We start from the raw sequence: 22,412 nt of genomic DNA on the forward strand, positions 1-22,412 counted from the left end.
GCGCCTGGAATGGGGCTACTAAGAACTTCCACTTAAAACTTAACAAAAGCTTAAAAGGGGATTTTAGAACAAAAGAACAGAGATAAGCAAGTCTTCTTGGTAGCAGCATTTTTCTTGGGTGGGCTCTGTTTTGCTAGAGAAAAGCAGAGACTCATGCGGCTCCTTTAAGGGAGGTTTCCTGACTCAGCATAAGCAGAAAAAAAATGCATGGCTCTTTTAAGAGGCCTGCTAACAACTGAATGGTGTGTCTGAGCAGCTGGCAGTGGCAGTGCCCACATCTCCAAGCAGGCAGTAGCATAGACCAAGGCGGTGAGCACAGCTCTCAGTACTGGCAGTAAATATACCCCTGTCATATTGGAAAGCCAGCCACCAAAACAACTGTCGCTTTAATTTTAGCAATGCTGTTTTGCAGATATAATACTTGTGGCTAGAAAAAGATAGAGATATACAATAAAGACAGAATCAGATAAAGTAAAACCTAAAAGGTTTTTACAGTGTGTTTAAAAATATACATAGGCTTGGGAGAGAAAATAAAAAGAGTATTTGGTTAAAAGAAAGAAAGAATACCTGGGTGTGGTGGCACGTGCCTTTAATTCCTGCACTCAGGAGGCAGAGGCAAGCAGATTTCTATTATTTCAAGGTGTACAGAATGAATTCCAAGGCACTTAAAGTTACACAGAGAAACCCTGTCTCAAAAAATGAAAAAATAAAAGGGAAAAAATAGAGTATTTAAAAAGCCACGTAAAAATGGAAATTACACATAGAGTCTGGATACTGTATATTATAATGCTGTCTTTACATTGCTTGTTTGCCAAGGAAAGAGCAACAGCTGCTAAAATACATTTGATTATCAACGCTGCTAAATTAATCCACTTTATGTATTTTAAAAATGTTTTGACTTCTAAATTTAAGTCTAAAGACAGGTTACTGGGGAAAAGAATTTCTATTTTTGTTTCCACAGAAAATGAAAAGCTGTGGATTCCTTCCAGACTGACATGGTTTGATCAAGTAAGACCCCCTAAAACAGTGTCCCAGGTGATCCAACATTCAAAACAGCTGGGACAAGGCAGCCTTCCAGAATATAGCCAGGATTTCTGTGCCTTCTTTAGGATTCCCAGCATCCGCAACCAGCAGGAAGCAATTGGAAAGAACAACACCCAAATTCCCAAATATTGTCTGTGTTTGTTTTCATCTAAATGGGGTTGGTTATAAATGGTTAATGATCACAAGCAATCTTTTTTTAAAGGTAAAAAGGGGATTATGGTATAGAAATGAATGCTTTGTTCAGAATGGATTTTCATTTATTGATGCAAATTTAATTTAAGGCCAATTTTGTGATACATATATATTTCTCCTCTTGTTTAGGTATTGTGTTTATATAGCTCATTTAAAAATGTAGTGTATAATTAAGTACAAATTATAGATAGTTACCTATAATAGTCAAAATTTATAGTTAGGTTTGTTAGGTTTTTATAGATACACAGAGATATATTTGAAATGGATAGACATTCTTCAAACCTTTCAAAGACCTACAGAATATGGCATTTAAAATAGTTTAGGGTTTTTTTCTTGACAGTAAGACATAACTGCTCCTGGCAACACCACCTGTGTCACAAAGGAAGATGAACATCGAAGAAACTATAATATGGCAAGACTAACCATTTGGGCAAGATACCACTCTTGTCTAGACTGTTTAACTATATACTTTATAAAGTAGACATTCAGGACCCACAGGAAAGTAACTTTTGAAATAAGATGGGCAGTGCTACAGGGTTCCTGCTTCATGGAAGAGTATGACAGACATTCTACAGGACTACAGAGAAAAATGACTGACAAACTGCCAATAAGGTGGACAGTTTGAAGTTTCCTGTTTTGCTGAGGGGTCTGCCAGATATACCGTGGCCTATGGGACAAAGATAGATGTGACAATTTACAGAAGAATTTTGGATGACTGTCCAGGTAGTGAGATGTCTTTTTCATTTCTAGAGTTTATATACTATCCTTCTGTGGCCTTTGATGGAGTTGAAGGCAGATAGTTATGGTTATAGTTTTACTTAGATAGGATTAAAGATAAGCTACATATAAGACTTTAGACTCACAAAGATAGAATGATGGAATATTTTTTCTTTAAATCTTGCTAAATGTTAATTGACTAAATATTGTTAACTATAGCTCTTACTTGATAACTATTTTGTTATATATCTTACTATGTTGAAGTTAAAACCCTTCTTTTTATTTAGACAGAAAAGAGGAGATGATGGGAGATGTAATTCTATAAATATGTTTCTCTTATTGGTTAATGAATAATACACTGTATTACAGAGAATAGAGAAGCAAGATAAGTGGGACTTAGGAGAGGTGAAGGATTCTGGGAAATGTAGGACAAAGTCATGATGTGATCTCAGGAAAAAAGGACTCGAGTCTGGCATTCTCAATAAGATAAGACCATGTAGAAATACATATATTAGTGATTATGGGTTAATATTTAAGACATAGCTAGCCAAAAAGAAAGGCTAGTAACTGGCCAACATTTTCATAATTAATACAGTGTCTCTGTGTGTTATGTTGGGACTGACAAGGCTTTTGGGCCAGACTCGCAGGAAAGTGCTCATAACAGGCATTCACATGACTTTTGACAAAAAAAAAAAAAATTGACAAAACTAGCCAGTACCATTTTCAAAAGAAGAAATATGAATGACTAAGAAATATTTTAAAGTATTCAATATCTTATCAATCAGACATGTTCAAATTAAAATTGTTTGAAGTTTTATCTTACCTCAATTACAATGACAATGAGAACACATGTGGTGAGGATATGTTGAAAGAGGACCCCTTATTACTATTGGTAGAATGTGAACTGGTGTGGCCTAGGGGATTCAGTGTAGAAGTTCTTCTAAAGACTAGAAACAGATCAACCCTATGCCCAGCTACTCCGCTCCAGAGCATCTCTCCAAGGGAATCTGTGTTGTCCTGTAGAGGTACTTGCTCATCTGTGTTCATTGCTTCTCTATTCACAACAGTTGAGAAATGGAAACAACATAGATATCCATAATGAAAATGTGGTACGTTTACACAATGGGATATTATTCTGCTAAGAAAAATGAAATCATGAAATTCTACAGTAAATGGATAAAAAGTGTTGCATGTTTCATCTCATTTGTGGGTGATAGCTTTGAATTTTCAGATAGGTGTATATCATTCAGAATACTTTAGAGGTCAGGAAAGGGGCCATGGGAGAATTTCAATAGAGGGGAGATTGAACACAGTGATATAAAGGGTAAAATGGGAAAAATGACATCAACTCTTTTATTGGTTTTCTATGTTTTGTTTTTAAATTTTTATTGCATTGTTGTGTGTGTGTGTGTGTGTGTGTGTGTGTGTGTGTGTGTGTGTGTGTGTTCCTTTCTGTGTATGAGTGGGGGTGGAGTTCAAGGACTATAGTTTCTACATATTGGGGCCAGAGGACAACATGCAGTAGTCCATTCTCTTCCTCTATCAGATGGGTCCCAGGGACTGAATTCTTGTCACCAAGCTTGGGGTTAAGTATGTCAACACACTGAGCCATCTTGCTTCTTTCTCTTTCTTTTTTTTCTACTTTTAATTTGACTTATTTATGCTCTTATTTTCTTCCTTCTATTTGTTTTGAAGTTATTTTAGTCATATTTTTATAGTTTCTTGGGGCTTTTATTCTTCAGAAATATTATCTTAGTTAAGCATGTATAACTGTTTCATTAAATATGGTAAGCATTAAATATTATCAAACAAATCATTATTTAGTGACTATGTGAATATGATCCTTCCCACATATTCATGAGAAGCTATATGAGTATATTCAAAAATAATAAAACTTACAAAATGTATGTATATAGATAAAAATGAATCATACTAGCACTTACTTGTGTATCTGTTGTATTGGGAATGCCATCAACACAACTTACACAATGTTAACAGTAGCTCATCAATCTTTTACCCACTGCTCTGAAATTTTCCCCTAGGCAGTAACCACACAGTGGAAAATCTCCAGCATAAAGGTTCATAGATGGTGTATGAAAACATATGCTGGTTTCTAGATTTGTCTGTTGATGGTGTTTCCAATAATGAAGAGCTCTTGTAACAGCAATGTAGCTGAATGGGACAAGCCTCAGCCCAGGGGCCCAGCTGCATAAAGAACAAAAAGGAATGTTTGGCCTCCTTCCTTTTTAAATTTATATCCATGGTTATTTAAAACCATTTGGGCAGGTTTTTAAGACAAAGAATAAACCACTCAATTTAATTTTAAAATTATACTTACTCTTTTGTTTTTAGACACAGAGAACCTGAAAAGAAACAGACAACCAGAACTATGAAGTACTTTCTTTAAATTCATTCACCTGGGTGTAAGTGGAGTATGAGTTCAGAGTCCCAACCTTGTTCTACTAATACAATACTAAGTATTTATTAATCCTACAATATTGCAGACACCAAGTTGCAGAAGAAAAGCTTTTTGAGCCTGTCAAACAGGGTAGGGAGAAGCAATAAATAAGGCATTAATGATGGTGTGTTTTATAGAATGGTGTGTTTTGAATGTTAAAGAGAATGTGTAGCAGAGGGAGGGAACTGGGTGTCTATCAGGGAACTGGGGATCTAGCAGGGGTGGTGAAAAGGGAGGATTCCAAATAGAGTGATACGCTTAACCCAGGAGGGTGCATGGGAATTATATGGGAGAAAGAGTCCTTGAAGTTCCTGAGCTATACCTGTCTTGTTTGAGGAATAGAAGTCAACCATGATACCTTCTGCAACAGGTTATCTAAAACCACAGAAGTGTAGCCTGTAGTGCAGGGAAAGCCTGAAAACTGGTCAAGCCCAACTTCTCAGCTGAATCGTGAATGCTCAGAGAAGAGTAAAGACCCTCCTCTCAGCTGATTCACAGGTGTCAAGCACAGACCACAGACCACACTCATCCCAGCTTTCAGGGAGTGTCCCTAGCCCCACATCACACTGTCTTATACATCATCTAACTCCTCCATCTTTATTTGGCTACAGCTAGTGGCTCAAAATATTTAATGTTTAGTGCAAAGCTGTTTCTTTTGGCCTCACTTGTGATTCAGCCTCTACCCTTTCAGACAACACAAAACTCTGTTCAACCACCATCCATTATCCCTTTGGGAAGGGGCATCTCTGAGGCATCTTGCACAAAGTTATGAATAGGGCTGAAGCTTCATGGGACTGAGTTCAGGTGTATTTGGACATTATGCAGTCTTGAGCAAGCTACTCAATCCCCTCAAATTTGAGGAAATTTTCATCCCAGGGGGCTATTGGGGGTATCTGAGAATGTACCTGAGTTCAATAACTGTCAGCTATCTGTGCATTTTTTTCATCCATCAGGTAATGTAACTCTTCCTTGTGTTCTCTCTCTACTATCACATTTATCCATGGTCAATAAGCAGTGCTAATTTAGATTCAAGAGTCTGGTGCTCTTCCCGTCTGTTCTCTTGATAAAATGATTTCATCAGTCTGGTCTCTTGATTTCATTCAGATACAAAACACTAATAGCCTTGGCTAGCTGCTGGCTGGTTTTATGATTTTCCCACCACAGAATATCTGCTTCATCGATTTGTCTCTCTTTCCTAGAGAAAAGTAGTGAAGAGAGAAAAGGCTTCATGGAGTGAAAAACATCCCAGATAAGCTGCTCTGTTATAAGAACATACTAGGAACTTCCAAAGGGGAAATATAGTCAATAAACCTCTCTTAGTCAGTGTTCTATTGCTGTGAAGAGGAACCATGATCAAGGCAACTCTTATAAATGAAAGCATTTAACTAGGGGCCTGCTTATAGTTTCAGGGACAGTCTATTATTTTAGCAGAGAGCATGGCACAGAAGACAGGCATGGTTCTGGAGAAGTAGCTGAGAGCTACATGCTGATCTGGACAGAGAGAGAAAGAGAGAGAGGCAGAGAGAGAGAGAGAGAGAGAGAGAGAGAGAGAGAGAGACTTGGAGTTTAACATGAGCTTTTGAAACCTCAAAGCCCACCTACAGTGACATGTTTCCTCCAACAAGGTCACATCTCTTAATCCTTCTAATCCTTTCATACAGTGCCCCTCCCTGATGACTAAGCATTCAAACATATTAGTCTATTCAAACAAACAACCTCAACAACTAAAGTACAGACCATGAGTTAGAAGCACAGGGTGTCTACTCAGATGCCCAGAGAAATGTTACATTCACTGAAGAGTCTTGGGACCATCCTGCTGCCTAACTGAATTCCCAAGAATTTGGGGATGAAGACCACAGAGTTTGACAGATATTCTCAAACTAGTGATTATTACAACTGTGATAGCAGAAGTAATTACTACTCATTAAATGCCACCTATGTGCCAGGCACTGCAGATATAAGGAATGTTTCTCCTTGAACATATAAAATGCCCAGTACAGTGCATCCTTGATCAAATTTCCCTTCAAAGAAGCATCCAGCAGAGCAAAGATAGAACTACCACTGGCATCTCCACTTCCTCTTCTCCAAAATCTCTCCCATCTTCACATCCTTCTTTTCATTGGGAAGGTAATCAAGATCAATATAATACATCTAATTCAGGTAGAATTTACACATGTAAAAAAAACCCTCTTATCAATAATCATTGCAAGCCCTTCTCATTATTGAAGCTAGAATCCATGTACAAGAGAGAATACATTTGTTTTTCTGTGTCTGGATGACCTCACTTAGGTATGCTTTGTTCCAATTCTACCAATTCACCTTCAAAAGTCATAACTACACTTTCTTAGCTAAGTAACTTACCTCATTTTCATTACCCATGCATCAATTGATGAACTTCTAGGTTGTTTCCATTTCCTAGCTATTATGAATAGAGAAGCAGTGAACATGAATGAGCAAGTATGGCTACACTACAATACAAATTCCCTTAAATATTTCCAGGAGTGGGAAAGCTGGTTCATAAAGCATATCTATTTCTATTTTTTAAGAACTTCCAAACTGATTTCCATAAGTAGCTGCACTGATTAATATCTCTATAAATACCAAATAAGAGATCTTCTTTTCTACATCCTCATCAACACTTATTGTCATTTGTTTTTTTAATCTTAGTCATTATTGCTGAGGTAAGATAACATTTCAAACAGTTTTAATTTGTATATCACTGATTACTAAGGATACTGAACACGTTCAAAAATATTTCTCAGCTATTTATGTTTCTTCTTTTGAGAACACTGTTCAAATCTGAAGCCCAATTTTTATTTTGTTGTTTTCTTGATACTTTGTTTTATGAGTTCTTTGTGTATTCTAGGTACTAACCTTATTGGATGAATAGCTGGCGAAGAGTGTCTTCACTCAGGGCTTTCTTTTTACTCAGTCTATTGTTTCCTTTGCTGTGTAGAATATTTTTAGTTTCATGAGGTTCCATTTGCCAATTATTGGTATTAACTTCTGAGAATTTTAACAAATGGTTTTGGGAAACTGCACTTCTGCATATAGAAGAATGAAATTAGACCATTACCTCAACGTGAAGCCTGAAACTCTGAAAGCACCATAGGGAAATGTAGGGGGTATTGCAACATGAAGAAACAGGTTTCTGAACAGGACTAGCTTGATAATTAAAGAATAACTTTAACCTAATCATCCATTTTAAAATATAATTAAAGCTGAGTCCCCACCTGCCTGATCTTTGACCCCCATTGACGGCCTCTTCAAGAGCACTGGGCCTCTGCCTGAGACCAGCCTATCCACGTGGGACCACCCTGAGTCCCCACCTGACTGATCTTTGGTCCCCATCGTCCCGCCTCTGCCCGAGGTGGTTCTAGGACCAATTCAGGTTGAACACCCCCCCACCACACACACACACACCCATCCCTGGGAACTCCCTGGGTTAGCCAGAATCTTGCTCCCCCCTAAATCCTGCCCCCAGACAGAACAGTCCTAGTACTCTGATCCACAAACCACCCCACCAAGAACCCTCCCTCCACCTCCAGGTAACTTCCTGGATCTGCTCTGAGCAAACTAGACCTGCCTATACACACAGGACCACCCTGAGTCGCCACCTGCCTGAACTTTGACCCTCATCACTAGGCCCCTGCCCCAGGAGAGACCTCCTAGAGAGCTTGGATCACCCAGAGCTACAGACATTGAACTCCTGACCCACCTACGCCCACTAGGAGAGTAGCATAGAGAGAGAGACTCCACCTGCACCCACTGGAAGAAGTGATGGGAAGACGGCAATACAAGAAAACACCTAACAATATAAAGACAAACACAACACCACCAGAATCTAAGGACTCTACACCAACTAGAGCTGAACACACCAAAGCAGATGAAGCAGAAGAGAATGACTTAAAAAATAACTTCATGAAAATGATAGAGTCCCTCAAAGATGATATGAGAAAATCGCTTAAAGAAATGGAAGAAAAAACAAAGAAATGGAAGAAATGAACAAATATCTTAAAGAAAGTAAAGAAAGCCAAGAAAAAACAATCAAACAGATGAAGGAAACAACTCAAACAGTTCAAGACTTGAAAACTGAAATAGAGACAATAAAGAAAGCACAAACTGAGGGAATGCTAGAAATAGAAAAACTGGGCAAATAATCAGGAACTACAATCAGATGCAAGCATAACCAACAGAAAACAAGAGATGGAAGAGAGAATCTCAAGTGCTGAAGATAAACTAGAGGAAATAGATTCAACTACCAAAGTAAATCTTAAATCTAACAAATCCTTAACACAAAACATCCAGGAAATGTGGAACACTGTGGAAAGGCCAAGCCTAAGAATAATAGGCATAGAAGAAGGCAAAGAAGGCAAGCTCAAAGGTGAAGAAAACATATTCAACAAAATCATTGAAAACTTTCCCAATCTGAAGAAGAATATGCCTATGAAAGTACAAGAAGCATACCAAACACCAAATAGACTAGAACAAAGAAAAAAGACCCCTCACACATAATCATCAAAACACCTAACATACAGAATAAAGAAAGAATATTAAGAGCAGTGACGGAAAAAGGACAGGTAACATATAAAAGCAGACCTATCAAAACTACACCTGACTTCTCCATGGAAAATTTCAAGGCCAGAAGGTCCTGGATAGATGTTCTACAAGTACTAAGAGTCCATGGATGCCAGCCCAGGATATTATACCCAGCAAAATTCTCTATCATTATAGACAGAGAAAACAAGATATTCCAATGCAAAGCCACATTTTCACAATATGTATCTACAAATCCAGCCCTCCAGAAAGTTCTGGAAGGAAAACTCCAATCCAAGGAAGTTAACTACACTCACAAAGACATAAGCAATACTTCACCAAAACCCAAAGGATAAAGCAGGGCAAATATATTCACAATACCATTGCCAACAACAAATCTAAAACAAACAAGAATTAACAATCAATGGTTCTTACTTTCCCTCAAAATTAATGGTCTTAACTCACCTATAAAAAAGACACAGGCTAACAGAATGGATAGGAAGACAGAATCCATCCTTCTGCTGCATACAAGAAACACATCTAAGCTTCAAAGACAGACATTATTACCTCAGAGTAAAGGGTTGGGAAAAGATCTTCCAATCAAATGGACCCAAGAAGCAAGCAGGCGTAGCTATCCTAATATCTAACAAGTTAGACTTCAAACCAAAGTCAATCAAAAGAGATTAAGGTCATTTCATATTCATCCTAGGAGAAATCCATCAGCACAAAGTCTCAGTTCTGGACATCTATGCCCCAAATACAAAGACACACACATTTGTAAAAGAAATGCTACTAGAACTCAAAGCTCACATAAAACCTCACACACTCATAGTGGGAGACTTCAACTAGATAGGACCACCAGACAGAAACTTAACAAAGAAACAAAAGAACTAACAGAAGTTATGTCCCAATTGGGTTTAACATTCCGTCCAAATACAAAAAGAATATACCTTCTTCTCGGCTTCACATGGAACCTTCTCTAAAACTGACCACATTCTAGGCAACATAACAAATCTCAACAGATATAAAAAAAAATGGAGTATCCCCCTGTATCTTATCAGACCACCATGCTTTAAAGTTGGAATTCAACAACAACACAAATCGCAGAACCCTACAAATTCATGGAAACTGAATAATGTGAAATTGCACCATACCTGGGTCAAAGAAGAAATAATGAAAGAAATTAAACGCCTTCTAGAATTCAATGAGAATGAAGGCACAACATACCTGGATTTATGGGACACCTTGAAAGAAGTGTTACTATGTGCCCATATGAAGAAAACAGAGGATAGTCACATTAGAGAATTAGCAGTGCAACTGAAAGCCTTAGAACAAAAAGACACAAAGTCACCTCAGAGGAATAGACACCAGGAAATAATCAATTTGAGGGCTGAAATCAATGAAGTAAAAACCAGGAAAGCAATATAAAAAAAAAACAATGTAACAAAGAGTTGTTTTTATGAGAACAATAACAAGATAGACAAACATTTATTCAAACTAACCAAAATTAACAAAATCAGAAACAAAAAGGAGGACATAATGGACACTGAGGAAATCCAGACAATTTTCATGTCATACTTTGAAAACCTGTACTCCACAAAATTAGAAAATTCAAAGGAAATGAACAAATTTCTGGATAACATCACTTACCAAAATTAAATCAAGAACATATAAGCAACTTAAATAGACCTATAACCCCCAATGAAATAGAAGCAGTCAACAAAAGCGTCCCCCCCCCAAAAAAAAAAAAAAAAAAAGCCCAGGGCCAGATGGCTTCAGTGCAGAATTCTACCAGAAATTGAAAGAACAGCTAATACCAAATACTCCTCAAATTGTTAAATTGTTCCACACAATGGAAGCATAAAGTTCATTGCCAAACTCTTTTTACCAGGCCACAATTACCTTGGTACCCAAGTGACACAAAGACACAACTAAGAAAGAGAATTAAAGACCAATATCCCTCATGAACATTGATGCAAAAATACTCAATAAAATACTGGCAAATCGAATCCAAGAACACATCAGAAAAATCATCCACCATGACCAAGTAGGCTTCATCCCTGGTTTGCAGGGATGGTTCAACATACAAAACTCTATAAACGTGATTCACCATATAAACAAACTGAAAAAGAAAACCACATGATCATCTCAATAGATGCTGAAAAAGCCTTTGACAAAATTCAACACTCTTTCATGATAAAGGTCTTAGAAAGGTCAGGGATAACAGGAACATACATAAACATAATAAAAGCAATATACAGTAAGCCAACAACCAACATCAAACTGAATGGAGAGAAGCTTGAGCGATTCCTCTAAAATCAGGAACAAGACAAGGCTGCCCTCTCTCTCCATATCTCTTCAATATGTTACTTGGAGTTTTAGCTAAAGCAATAAGACAACAAAAGGAGATCAAGGGGATACAAATTGGAAAGGAAGAAGTCAAACTTTCACTATTTGCAGATGGTATGATAACGTACATAAGCGACCCAAAAAACTCTACCAGGGTACGCTTATAGCTGATAAACACCTTCAGCAAACTAGCAGGATACAAGATAAACTCAAAAAAAAAAAAATCAGTAGCCCTATTATATACAGATGACAAAGGAGCTGAGAAAGAAATCAGAGAAACATCACCTTTTACAATAGCCACAAACAACATAAAGTATCTTAGGGTAATGCTTACAAACAAGTGAAAGACCTATATAGCAAGAACTTTGTGACTTTAAAGAAAGAAATTAAAGAAGATACCAGAAAATGGAAAGATCTCCCATGCTCTTGGATAGGTAGGATAAACATAGTAAAAATGGCAATCTTGCCAAAAGCAATCCACAGATTCAATGCAATCCCCATCAAAATCACAGCACAATTCTTCACAGATCTTGAAAGAACAATACTCAACTTTATATGGAAAAACAAAAGACCCAGGATAGCCAAAACAACCCTGTACAATAAAGGAACTTCTGGAGTCATCACCATCCCTGACTTCAAGCTATACAATAGAGCTATAGTCCTGAAAACAGCTTGGTATTGGCACAAAAATATACAGGTAGGCCAATGGAATCGAATTGAAAATCCTGATATTAACCCACACACCTACGAAAACCTGATTTTGAACAAAATAGCTAAAAGTACACAATGGAAGAATGAAAGCATCTTCAACAAATGGTGCTAGCATAACTGGATGATGGTGGTAGATGACTTCAGATAGACCCATGTCTATCGCCATGCACAAAACTAAAGTTCAAATGGATCAAAGACCTCAACATAAACCCAGCCACACCGAACCTCTTAGAAGAGAAAGTGGGAAGTACTCTTGAACAAATTGGTACAGGAGACCGCTTCCTGAGCATAAATCCAGTAGCATAGACACTGAGATGGACAGTTAATAAATGGGGCCTCCACAAACTGAGAACCTTCTGTAAGGCAAAGGACACAGTTGAGAAGACCAAATGGCAGCCAACAGACTGGGAAAATATCTTCAGCAGCCCTACATCTGACAGAGGTCTGATCTCCAAAATATACAAAGAACTCAAGAAACTATCAACAAAACACTAAATAACCCTGTTTTTAAAAAAATGGGGTACAGCACTGAGGAGAGAATTCTCAATAGAGGTAATCAAAAAGGCTGAATCTTAACACTCTAAGATACCATCTTACTCCTGCCAGAATGGCTAAAATTAGAAACACCAATAAGAATTTATGCTGGAGAGGATGTGGAGAAAGGGGAACATATCTCCACTGCTGGTGGTAGTGCAAACTTGCACAGCCATTTTGGAGATCAATATGGTGGTTCCTCAGGAAAATGTGAATCAGTCTACCAAAGGACCCGGCAATCCCCCCCGCCCCTTAGGCATATACCCAAATGATCCACATCCATGCAACAAAGGCATCTGTTCAACTATGTTTGTAGCAGCACTATTTGTAATAGCAATAACCTGGAAGCAATCTAGATGCCCCTCAACTGAAGAATGGTTAATGAAGATGTGGCACATCTACACAATGAAATACTACTCTGTAGGGGTAAAAAAAATGGAATCTTGAAATTTGCAGGCAAATGGATGGAACTTGAAGAAACCATCCTGAATGAGATATCCCAGTCACAAAAAGAGGAACATGGTATATACTCACTCATATATGATTTTAGACATAGAGCAAAGGATCACCAGCCTATAATTCATACCACCAAAGGAACTAGGATACAAGGAGGATTCTAAGAGATTCATATAAGGTCCCTCACAGAAGGGGAGAGGAAATTGATCTCCTGAGCACATTGGGAGTGGGGGAGCTGTGAGTGGAGAGGGAACTAGGAGAAAGAGAAGGGGAGGAGAGGAAAGCACATGGGACTAGGATGATTTAGTTAGGGGAGGAATAGACTAGAGAAAAGAAAGAGAGAGAGAGAGACCATAAAAGAGGGAGCCATTATAGGTTTGAAGAGAAAACTGACTCTAGAGAAATGTTCAGAAACCTACAAGACTGACCCCAGCTAACAATTTGAGCAACAGTAGAAAGGCTACCTTAAATCCCCTTCCCTGATAATGAGATTGATGACTAGCTTATCCACCTTCATAGAGCCCTCATCTAGTAGCTGATGGAAACAGAACCAGACACCCACAGCTAAACACTGAGCCACACTCCTGGAATCCAGTTGCAGAGAGGGAGGAGTGATAAGAAAATGGGGGCAAGACCATATTACAGAAACCCACAGAGACAGCTTACCTGAACAAGGAGGAACTAATGGGCCCCAGACTGATAGCTTGGAAACCAGCATTGGACCGACTCAGACCCCATGAACATGGGTCTCAGTTAGAAGGCCTGGGCAGTCTAAGGGACCTCTGACAGTGGAACCATGATGTATCACTGGTGCATGAAAGGACTCTGGGAGCACATTCCCCGTGGATGGATACTTCCTTAACCTAGAGACAGGAGGGAGGGCCTAGTCCCTACTCCAAATGACTTGACAGATTTTGTTGACCCTCCTGGAAGGCATCACCCTCCCTGTGGAGTGGGATAGGAGGGTGGTCGGGGGGCATGGGAGGGAGGAAGAGAAGAAGGGAGGGAGAGGGAACTGGGATCAATTTGTAAAATAAATAAATAAATAAATAAATAAATAAATAAATAAATAAAATAATTAAAAACCAAGGTATTTAGTTTTCATTACTTTGACAGTCATGCCTTGGTATAAAGAATGAATTTACCAATAAATTTCAGTAGTCTGTTGAATTGCCCCCCACACACATACTCAAAATATGCGGTGTCTAAAGCAACTGAAATACAATCACCTGCTTATATAGTCAAGGACTTTTCCAGGAGGACAGGTAAAATAAGAAGTAGTACACTGCTGTGAGTTATTCTTTCTTTTGTCTGTCTATCCCCTCTTCTGTACTTGTCATTTGCCTGAAGTATACTGGGGAAACGAGTATGACTCAAGCCCTCTCCTAAACAAACCAAACTTCTTCACTGAGCTCTAGATCCTTTCTGCAACTCCTAGTCTCCCTGTGCCACTCCCCATTTCACTACTGGCAACCATTGTAACAACTGGCTTCACTGGCAGATTGATTTGGAAAGAAGACAATTCCATTTTTATTATGCAATTGAAGTTTACTGAATATTTGTGGAATAAGAATTTAAAGAGAAGACAAATAGCAGTTAAAAACAAAACAGAAACCAATTCTAAATTACTATTTTTAGATATTGTTCTTATAAAACAAGCAACTTCCTTATTTCTGGGAACCTTTCAAGCTTGGACTGATGCTATGTTGTTTGAAACTACCTCTTTTCTGGTCGTTTTTCCATAGGCAAGGACTGGTATGCAGGGAAAAAAGTGGAATGCACTTAAAAAGACTGCATAGGATTTATTTGTGAGAGCAGGAGCCCAGATTGCATGTAGTGGTGCCTATCTCTAACAATGAAAACAACATCCAATATTCAACTAGAGTGCTTCTACTTTCTAGGTCTTTCCCCTTTACAAGGCCCCCCTGCTTCCAAATGGATGGGTGCATCCCTCCAAGATTCTTATGCGGATGCCTAATCTCAAGTGTGCTGGTATATGGGGATAGAGGCTTTGAGTGATAATTATGTCACAAAGACAGGTCTCTAACCTACCCTGTTAAAAGGAGCATTAGAGAGACAGTATATTTTCTCTGATGTGTGAAGACTCAGTGAGAACACAGATATCTGCAAACCAGCCACTCTCATCAGACATTAGATTTGCTAGCACCTTGATGTCAGACTACCAGACTTCAGAACTATAACAAATAGTTGTTGTTCTACCAGCCAGTCTATGATGTGTCTATTATAGATGCTTAATTTGACTCACACATCTCCCACAAATTGAATGAATAAGTACTACTCCCTTGCAGCCATGTTCTGGTGTTTATATTTGTGCTTCAAACGCATTGTTTGCAATAAACTCCAAAGGGCAGGGGCTCTCTTTGTTCTACTGACTGATGTAGTCTCTGTCATAATAGCCCCCAAATATATATATTTTGAATATAAGATTACATAAGCAAAAAACAAATCCAACACCCCAGGATTCTGTAACCAGGAAATATGTTGTTCCAAGCTACAGGCAGTAAGTTCTAAGAGAGACAGCTGCAAAAATATTAAGAAAACCACGGCAAGGTAAGCTTTGTTTTCTTATTTCTGGAATGAGCACAATTTGATATACAATTTTTGTATCAAAACATATCCCAAAGTAAACTAAAACTAGAAAATAGTTTTGCTTTGAATGCCTTCATTTGGTGAAAATAAATATCACAGTGATAATATTTACTTGAAAATTGAGCTTTATAAAGCACAGCAGTGATTTATCCAAACACTTTGTCTTCAGAGATTTTTCTAATTGTGTTAGCATTGCCTCTTCTGGAATGTATCTCTCAAACTTCTTTGAGAAGGTGTATGAGAAAACTTTACAGATGAAATAAGAATTTGCTATGTAGTATTTTTGAGTAACTTTCCTTTATCACTAAAATGTATTATTTTCATTTAATTATATATTTCCTGCTTCTGGTCAGCAGCAGCCAAACTGACCAAGATGCTATCATTTTTTCTACTGAGAATTGTCTTAGCATTTCCCCCAGGATATATTTCAGGATAACTTAGTGTATATGTAGATCTATTTATCCACATTCATTTTGGTCTTTCCCTGTTTGGTTCCTACGCCTATAATGAATCTTCACCAAATAGCAACAGTTCTCTAATTTTGTTCTTCTCAAAAATAAATTTGAGACATATTCTATGTCTTTCTGATTTCCACACATTAGTCAAGCTGTACAATCTGTAGTGAGATCATCACTACTGTTGTTTGTGGTTGAAATACATTCATTTGGTTGTCTAATTTGAAAAATTAAAAACTGGTAGCTCACTCAACTAAAAAAAAAAATTACTGGCCTATCAAATTCCAAAGTCTACAAAACAGTAGTTGAAATGTCAAAGCTAAGAACTAGTAAACTCCAGATGGTTAAGAAATCATTAATTTCTGAGATGACCAAAACAACAGAACAGTTGAAGCTTAACATAGTATTCATATCCATCATTTTTATTTCCAGATCCTAAAACATATTTAGTGCCTAATATCTATTTGTTGAATGAATGAGTGAATTTTGTACCTAACCACATAATAGCCTAAGGCTGCTAGTCTGCCAGGCTAAGGAATTTTCCAGTCTAGCCTCTTCCAATAATTGATCTACTTCATTAAAATGGAAACAGTGCAACTAATTGGCTTTGATACAGTTTATCTTCCCTGGTCATTGATAGGGCTGCCTCACAGTTCTCAGGAAGAGAGGGGGGAGGGGAAGGAGGGAAGGAGGGAAGAAGGAAAGGAAGGAAGGGAAAGAGGGAGGAAGGGAGGGAAGATTGGGGGAGGGAGAGAAGGAGGAAAAGAGGGAGGAAAGAAGAAAGGAAGGAAAGAAGGAAAGAGAAGGTTTTGTGAAAAGCATCTGAGGCCAAAGGCCTAATCAGTAGAACAAAGTGGTGAGCATGCTCAAAGCTGAAAACACAGACACAAAGCTGTCAAAGAACTGACCAACCAGATGCCTACCCCAGGGGTTAAAACTGTGATGCCCATTAGAACTACCTGAGCTACTTTTAAGACATGGATGCTAAGCCACATACCAGAGCTCCAGACTCTATATGGAGGTAAAGAAACTGATATTTTGAAGTTCTTAGGTTATTCAGTTGCACAGATATCATAGATCAGTGCTAAAACAATAATAACTTCTGTCTTTCTTCCTTGGTCAATATATGACTCAAAGGGTCCTATTTTCTAGTGAGGTGCTATCAGTAAGTGGTGGGCCTCAGAAAAACTCAAATAAGATGTGAACAAAAGGACATATCTTTATTTTGCTGTGGTTTTTCAGTTCTCCTTTACAAGCCCTGCTCTTGCTATCCGGCTGAAAAATTAAAGCACACTTTGGTTAGCATTTGTCTAATTTCATATATCTGGAGTCAAATTTAATATTTTCATTTCAGTGACTATCCAGTTCAAAACTCCCTTCTCACATCTCACTGGATTTCAAGGGATAGAGTATCGTTCGTATTTGAAGGAAAAGAGCGAGCCTCAGGCCAGTGAAGGAGAGAAAGTGGGACACTGGGCTTTAGAATGATCTCTGCGGACTCCAGCTGTGAATGTCATCCCATCAGGTCTGTGATTATCTTCATTCTGGCTCAGAATCCCTCTGATGCCTCAAGCGTTCTGGAGCAGTCTTCTGCTCTCTACATTTTCAGGATGGTGGCTGTCTATCCTGCACCTCTGATGGTGGGGTTCTTTGATGCTTGTCTAATCTTTAGGAGGTTTGGGATGATGGAAGCATACATTGTAAGTCTATATAAGTAAGTGGTTCTCCCTGCTCCACTTAGGGGTGGGGATCAAATACAAAACTTCATGAGCACTAGACAAGCACTTGACCACTGAGCTATATAGCCAGCCCTGCATTTAAGAGCACTAAATGAATCTAGCAAGTAGCTAAGTGAAAGGTATCCTACTGTCCTGACTTCACAAATACATTTAAAGAGCATTAATGGGAAAAATACATGAAGCCAAGTATCATCAAATTACCAAAGATTATTGAGCTTAAGTATGGTACATGTAATCCCAACATTGGGAAAATAGAGGCAGGAAGATTGAAGATTAAAATGTAATTATATTGCTATAAAATGTAAATGTGTTTTGAAGTAAATTTTATTTATTGTTTTAATTGTATTCTTTCTTTGAGAATTTTTTACATATTTTACTCCCCCCACAATGCTTCCCAGATTCACTTTCCCTTCCCTATCCACCCAACTTTCTCTCGGTCTCTCTGTCTGTCTGTCTGTCTGTCTGTCTCTCTCTCTCTCTCTCTCTCTTCTCTCTATCTCTCAAATTGGTACTGCTAATTCATGTGGTTTTATTGGCTTGAGTTGATTATGTTAGATTTCTTCACCCCCTATTGATGCTAAGGGTTTTAATGGTTTGCTGCGCTGGACATGAAGTATTTCTTCCTAATTCTCCTTTGTTTATCTATCCCTCTTTGGAAGTATATTCTCCTGTACCTGTGAATGTGGTTACCTATCTCTTCCTTGGTGTATAGAGTTCCTTTAAGTATTTTTCATGGAGCTGGCTTGGTTGTCTTAGTTTTTTCATGCTTTGAAGTGTTCTTCTTTCTCTATCAATTTATTTGTTTGTTTGTTTGGTTTGGTTCCTTTCGTTTGTTTGTTTTCGAGACAGGGTTTCTCTGTATAGCAGCTATACAGAGAACTTTTTCTGTAGACTAGGTTGCCCTTGAACTCACAGAGATCTGCCTGCCTTTGACTCTAGTGCTGAGATTAAAGGCATGCACCACCAGGCCCAGCTTTCTCCATCAATTTAAAGAGAAAGCTTTGCTGTATATGGGTAGTTTGGCTACTATTTACTCTGTTTGAAATATATCATTTTATATTTTCCTGGATTTTAGGGTGACAACCTAAAATCCAAGCAATGTGATATTATTCTAATATATTCACTTTTATAGGCAAATTAACATTTTTCCCTTAGAACTTTTAATAATATCTCTTCACTTTGTATTATTGACATTTTGATTGTGATATTTCAGGGAGTGACTTTTCTCTGGTCATATCTATCTGTATTCCTAAATGATTCTTGGTTTTGGATGTTAGGTTTTTTTTGGAATAATATTTTGAGATTGTAATACACTACATAATTTCCCCCTTTTAAGCTTAGGGGATTTTCTTCTAGAATTTCATAAAATAAACTTCCAATGCCTTTGTACTTCATCCCATTTCTTCCTTTCCTGTGGAGTTTTAGGTTAGGACTCTTGAATGTGCCTCAAACTTTTTCCAAGTTTTGACTATCGTCACTTACGTATTTTTCTTAATTTTTTTTTTACATTTACTTATTTATGAGGAGAGAGGGCACATTAATTCCCTATGATATAACTTTGTTCTCTTATAGATGAACACAATTCTATCATATATATCATATATTATATTTCATATCTTCTGTATCCACTCTATTGTTGTTGGACATGCAGGTGGTTTCCATCACTTAGCTATTGTGAATAGTGCTACAATAAATACTGATGTACAAATATTTCTGAGATGTGTTGACTCAGCATCCTTTGGGTTAATATCCAGGAGCAGAAGAATTGGGTCATATGGTAAATCTATTTTCAGTTTTTTGAGGAACATGCATATTGGTGTCCACAGTGGCTGAACCAGTTTACATTCTCACCAGCAATGTATCATGATTCCTTTTAACCACACCATTGTGAGCATGTGTTGTTTGCTTTCTCAAACACCACCATTCTGACTGGGGTGAGATGAAATCTTATCATAATTTTCATTTTGCTTAGCAAAGGAAACAGTTAACTGAATCAAGAGGCTGCCTAGAGAATGGGAGAAAATATTGTTAGCTATACATCTGACAGATGGTTACTATTTAGAACATACAGAAAAACTCAAAATAACTATACAACTACAAGTGAAACAACCCAATCAATAAATGAACTAATAAAATGAACAGTTATCAAGCAATAGATTACAAATGGCCAACAAGGCTATGAAAAAAGCACACTGACCACCAGAAAATGCAATTCATTTCATTTTTAACACATTAATATCATTCTAAACTCAACATAGTTAAAATAAAAGAAACTGAGTATGAGAAGGAAGGTGTAATGATTCAGGCATTATGCTGGCCTGCCCCTGTCACCTGGCAGAATGCACTCAGGCAGTGCCCTGGTCAGCCCAGGTGCAAAAGACCTCTTTAAAATTAAGACCTCTGCCCACTTATATTCTTTCCCTCTCTCTTCCCCTGTGGCAGACAGGACTTTTCCTGTCTCCCTCTTCTCTTCTGTCCTGTCTCTGTCTCAGATAATGGTGGGAATCCAGCCAACTGTACAACTTAGGAAACTCTATGAGCTCAAAACAAAACTGAGAATAACTTAGAATAACATGACTCTCGCTAGACACAGCCCACTTTCATGGCTATTTTATTATATGGGATATACCACTGTAAGATTCTGAAACTCAGAATTACCATCCACAATGTCTGTGGCAAATATACTAAGAATGAATTATCTGAGGGAAAACTAGTATTGGCTTACATAAAGGAACAAGGATCTGTTACTCAAAATCAATAGGAAGCCTAAAGTCGCAGCAGTAATTCATTATTCCTCAACTACAGTAGCCATTTAAACATTCCTAGAGTTAGGAGATCATATGGAGGCCAGACCAGGTTCTCCAGCTTTCATCTTTACAATCTGTCTTTTATCCTATCCTTTGAGGATGAACATGACAAATTTCATACTACTGCTTTCTGCCATGTAACACCTTTCATCAAAGACTGTAAGAGGCTGAGGTGGTGACCAATCCTGGAAACCGGTGTTTCCTGGACAGCACAAGGTAGTGACCAAGTGAGCTCATAGTAATTTCAAGTCAGACCAAATCCCAGTTCTGACAGGGAAGACTGACAGGAAGTCCCACTCACTGCTAAAGAACTACCCACAGCTGATGGCTGCTGGGAGAGGGAGAATCAATTATTATCAAGAGCGTTGCCACTACTAGGTTGACCATGCTGCACTGGAAAGCCACACATCCAACAGTGCAAACAGCAGCACAGATAGGGTATGATGGGGGAAGAAAGAGGACAACAAATTGGATGGGAAGGGAAGAGAAGGAAAGGGAAGGGAAAGGAAGGGAAGGGAAGAGAAGGGAAGGAGTCAGAAGGGAAGGGAAGGGGTAGGAAGGGGAGGGAAGGGGTGGGAAGGGGAGGGGAGGGAAGGGAAGGGAAGGAGTGGGAAGGGGTAGGAAGGGGTGGGAAGGGGAGGGAAGGGGTGGGAAGGGGAGGGGAGGGAAGGGGTGGGAAGGGGAGGGGAGGGAAGGGAAGGGAAGGTGAGGGAAGGGGTGGATTTGAAAAAGAAGGTCGGGGAGAGAGTGCGCATGGTCGAAACTCACTGTATTGAATTCTCAAAACGAAAACTAACAATATATTCATAGACTTGCTATTGCAGATACATTTGAAATAAGGCAAGCTATGAATTAAACAAGGAACTTACCTGAGGTCTAATGTCAAATGAATGCATTTCTGCTTTGTAAATTTGGTTCAATTAAAAGGATAGAATTCTCCAGTGAACTTGGGACTATTTGTATTGTCAAGTTTCTAAGCATCTCATCTAAGAGTGGGAGCTGACAGGTTGCTTACCTGTAACAACACACCACTCCACTCTACCCTTCAGAGAGCACAAAGATGCATGTCTCCAGAAAGGAAATGACAGGACAGAGGAGGAAGAGCCCAAATAAGATAGTTTGTAGGGTCTGGGAGAATGTGCCCAGGGTAAGTACTTGCTGTACAAACATTGTGGATTGAGTTTGAATCCCCACCTAATCCTGGCCAAACACACCTATAATGTCAGTGCTGGAGGCAGGGATAGATGGATCCCTGTGGCTTGTTGGCCAGCCATTCTAGCCAATACAGTGATCCTAAGATTCAGTGAGAGACCCTGCCTTAAAATGTCAGGTGAACAGTAACAGAAGTTTAAATCAAGCCCTGGCCTTCGCACATATCACATCACATCACACACACACACACACACACACACACACACACACACACAGAGAGAGAGAGAGAGAGAGAGAGAGAGTTATTTTTTGAAGAGAGGGGTTCACAGCAAAGGAAAATTACTTTTATGACATTACAACATATTTTTAATCAAATTATAAATAGAAACACCAATGATTATTCAGTTTCTTGACCTAAGCAACATTGCCATTCCAACATCTTGCTTTTCCTTATAAGCAAAAAGCATAGTAAAGCATGGCTGCTATAAAGTTACTTGGTGGGTGTTTATAAAAGTGACTGAAACAGGTGTCTGTGATGAATTTCCCATGCTGCAGCTGTGCTATGCTTTATTCACTGTCACAAGCAGAGTTTATCCATGCTGGATTCACACCAATAAAGTGCATAAAACCAACTCCACAAGAGCAGAAATGT

This window comes from Phodopus roborovskii, unplaced genomic scaffold (assembly GCF_943737965.1).
Source record: "Phodopus roborovskii unplaced genomic scaffold, PHOROB, whole genome shotgun sequence".
NCBI lineage: Eukaryota > Metazoa > Chordata > Mammalia > Rodentia > Cricetidae > Phodopus > Phodopus roborovskii.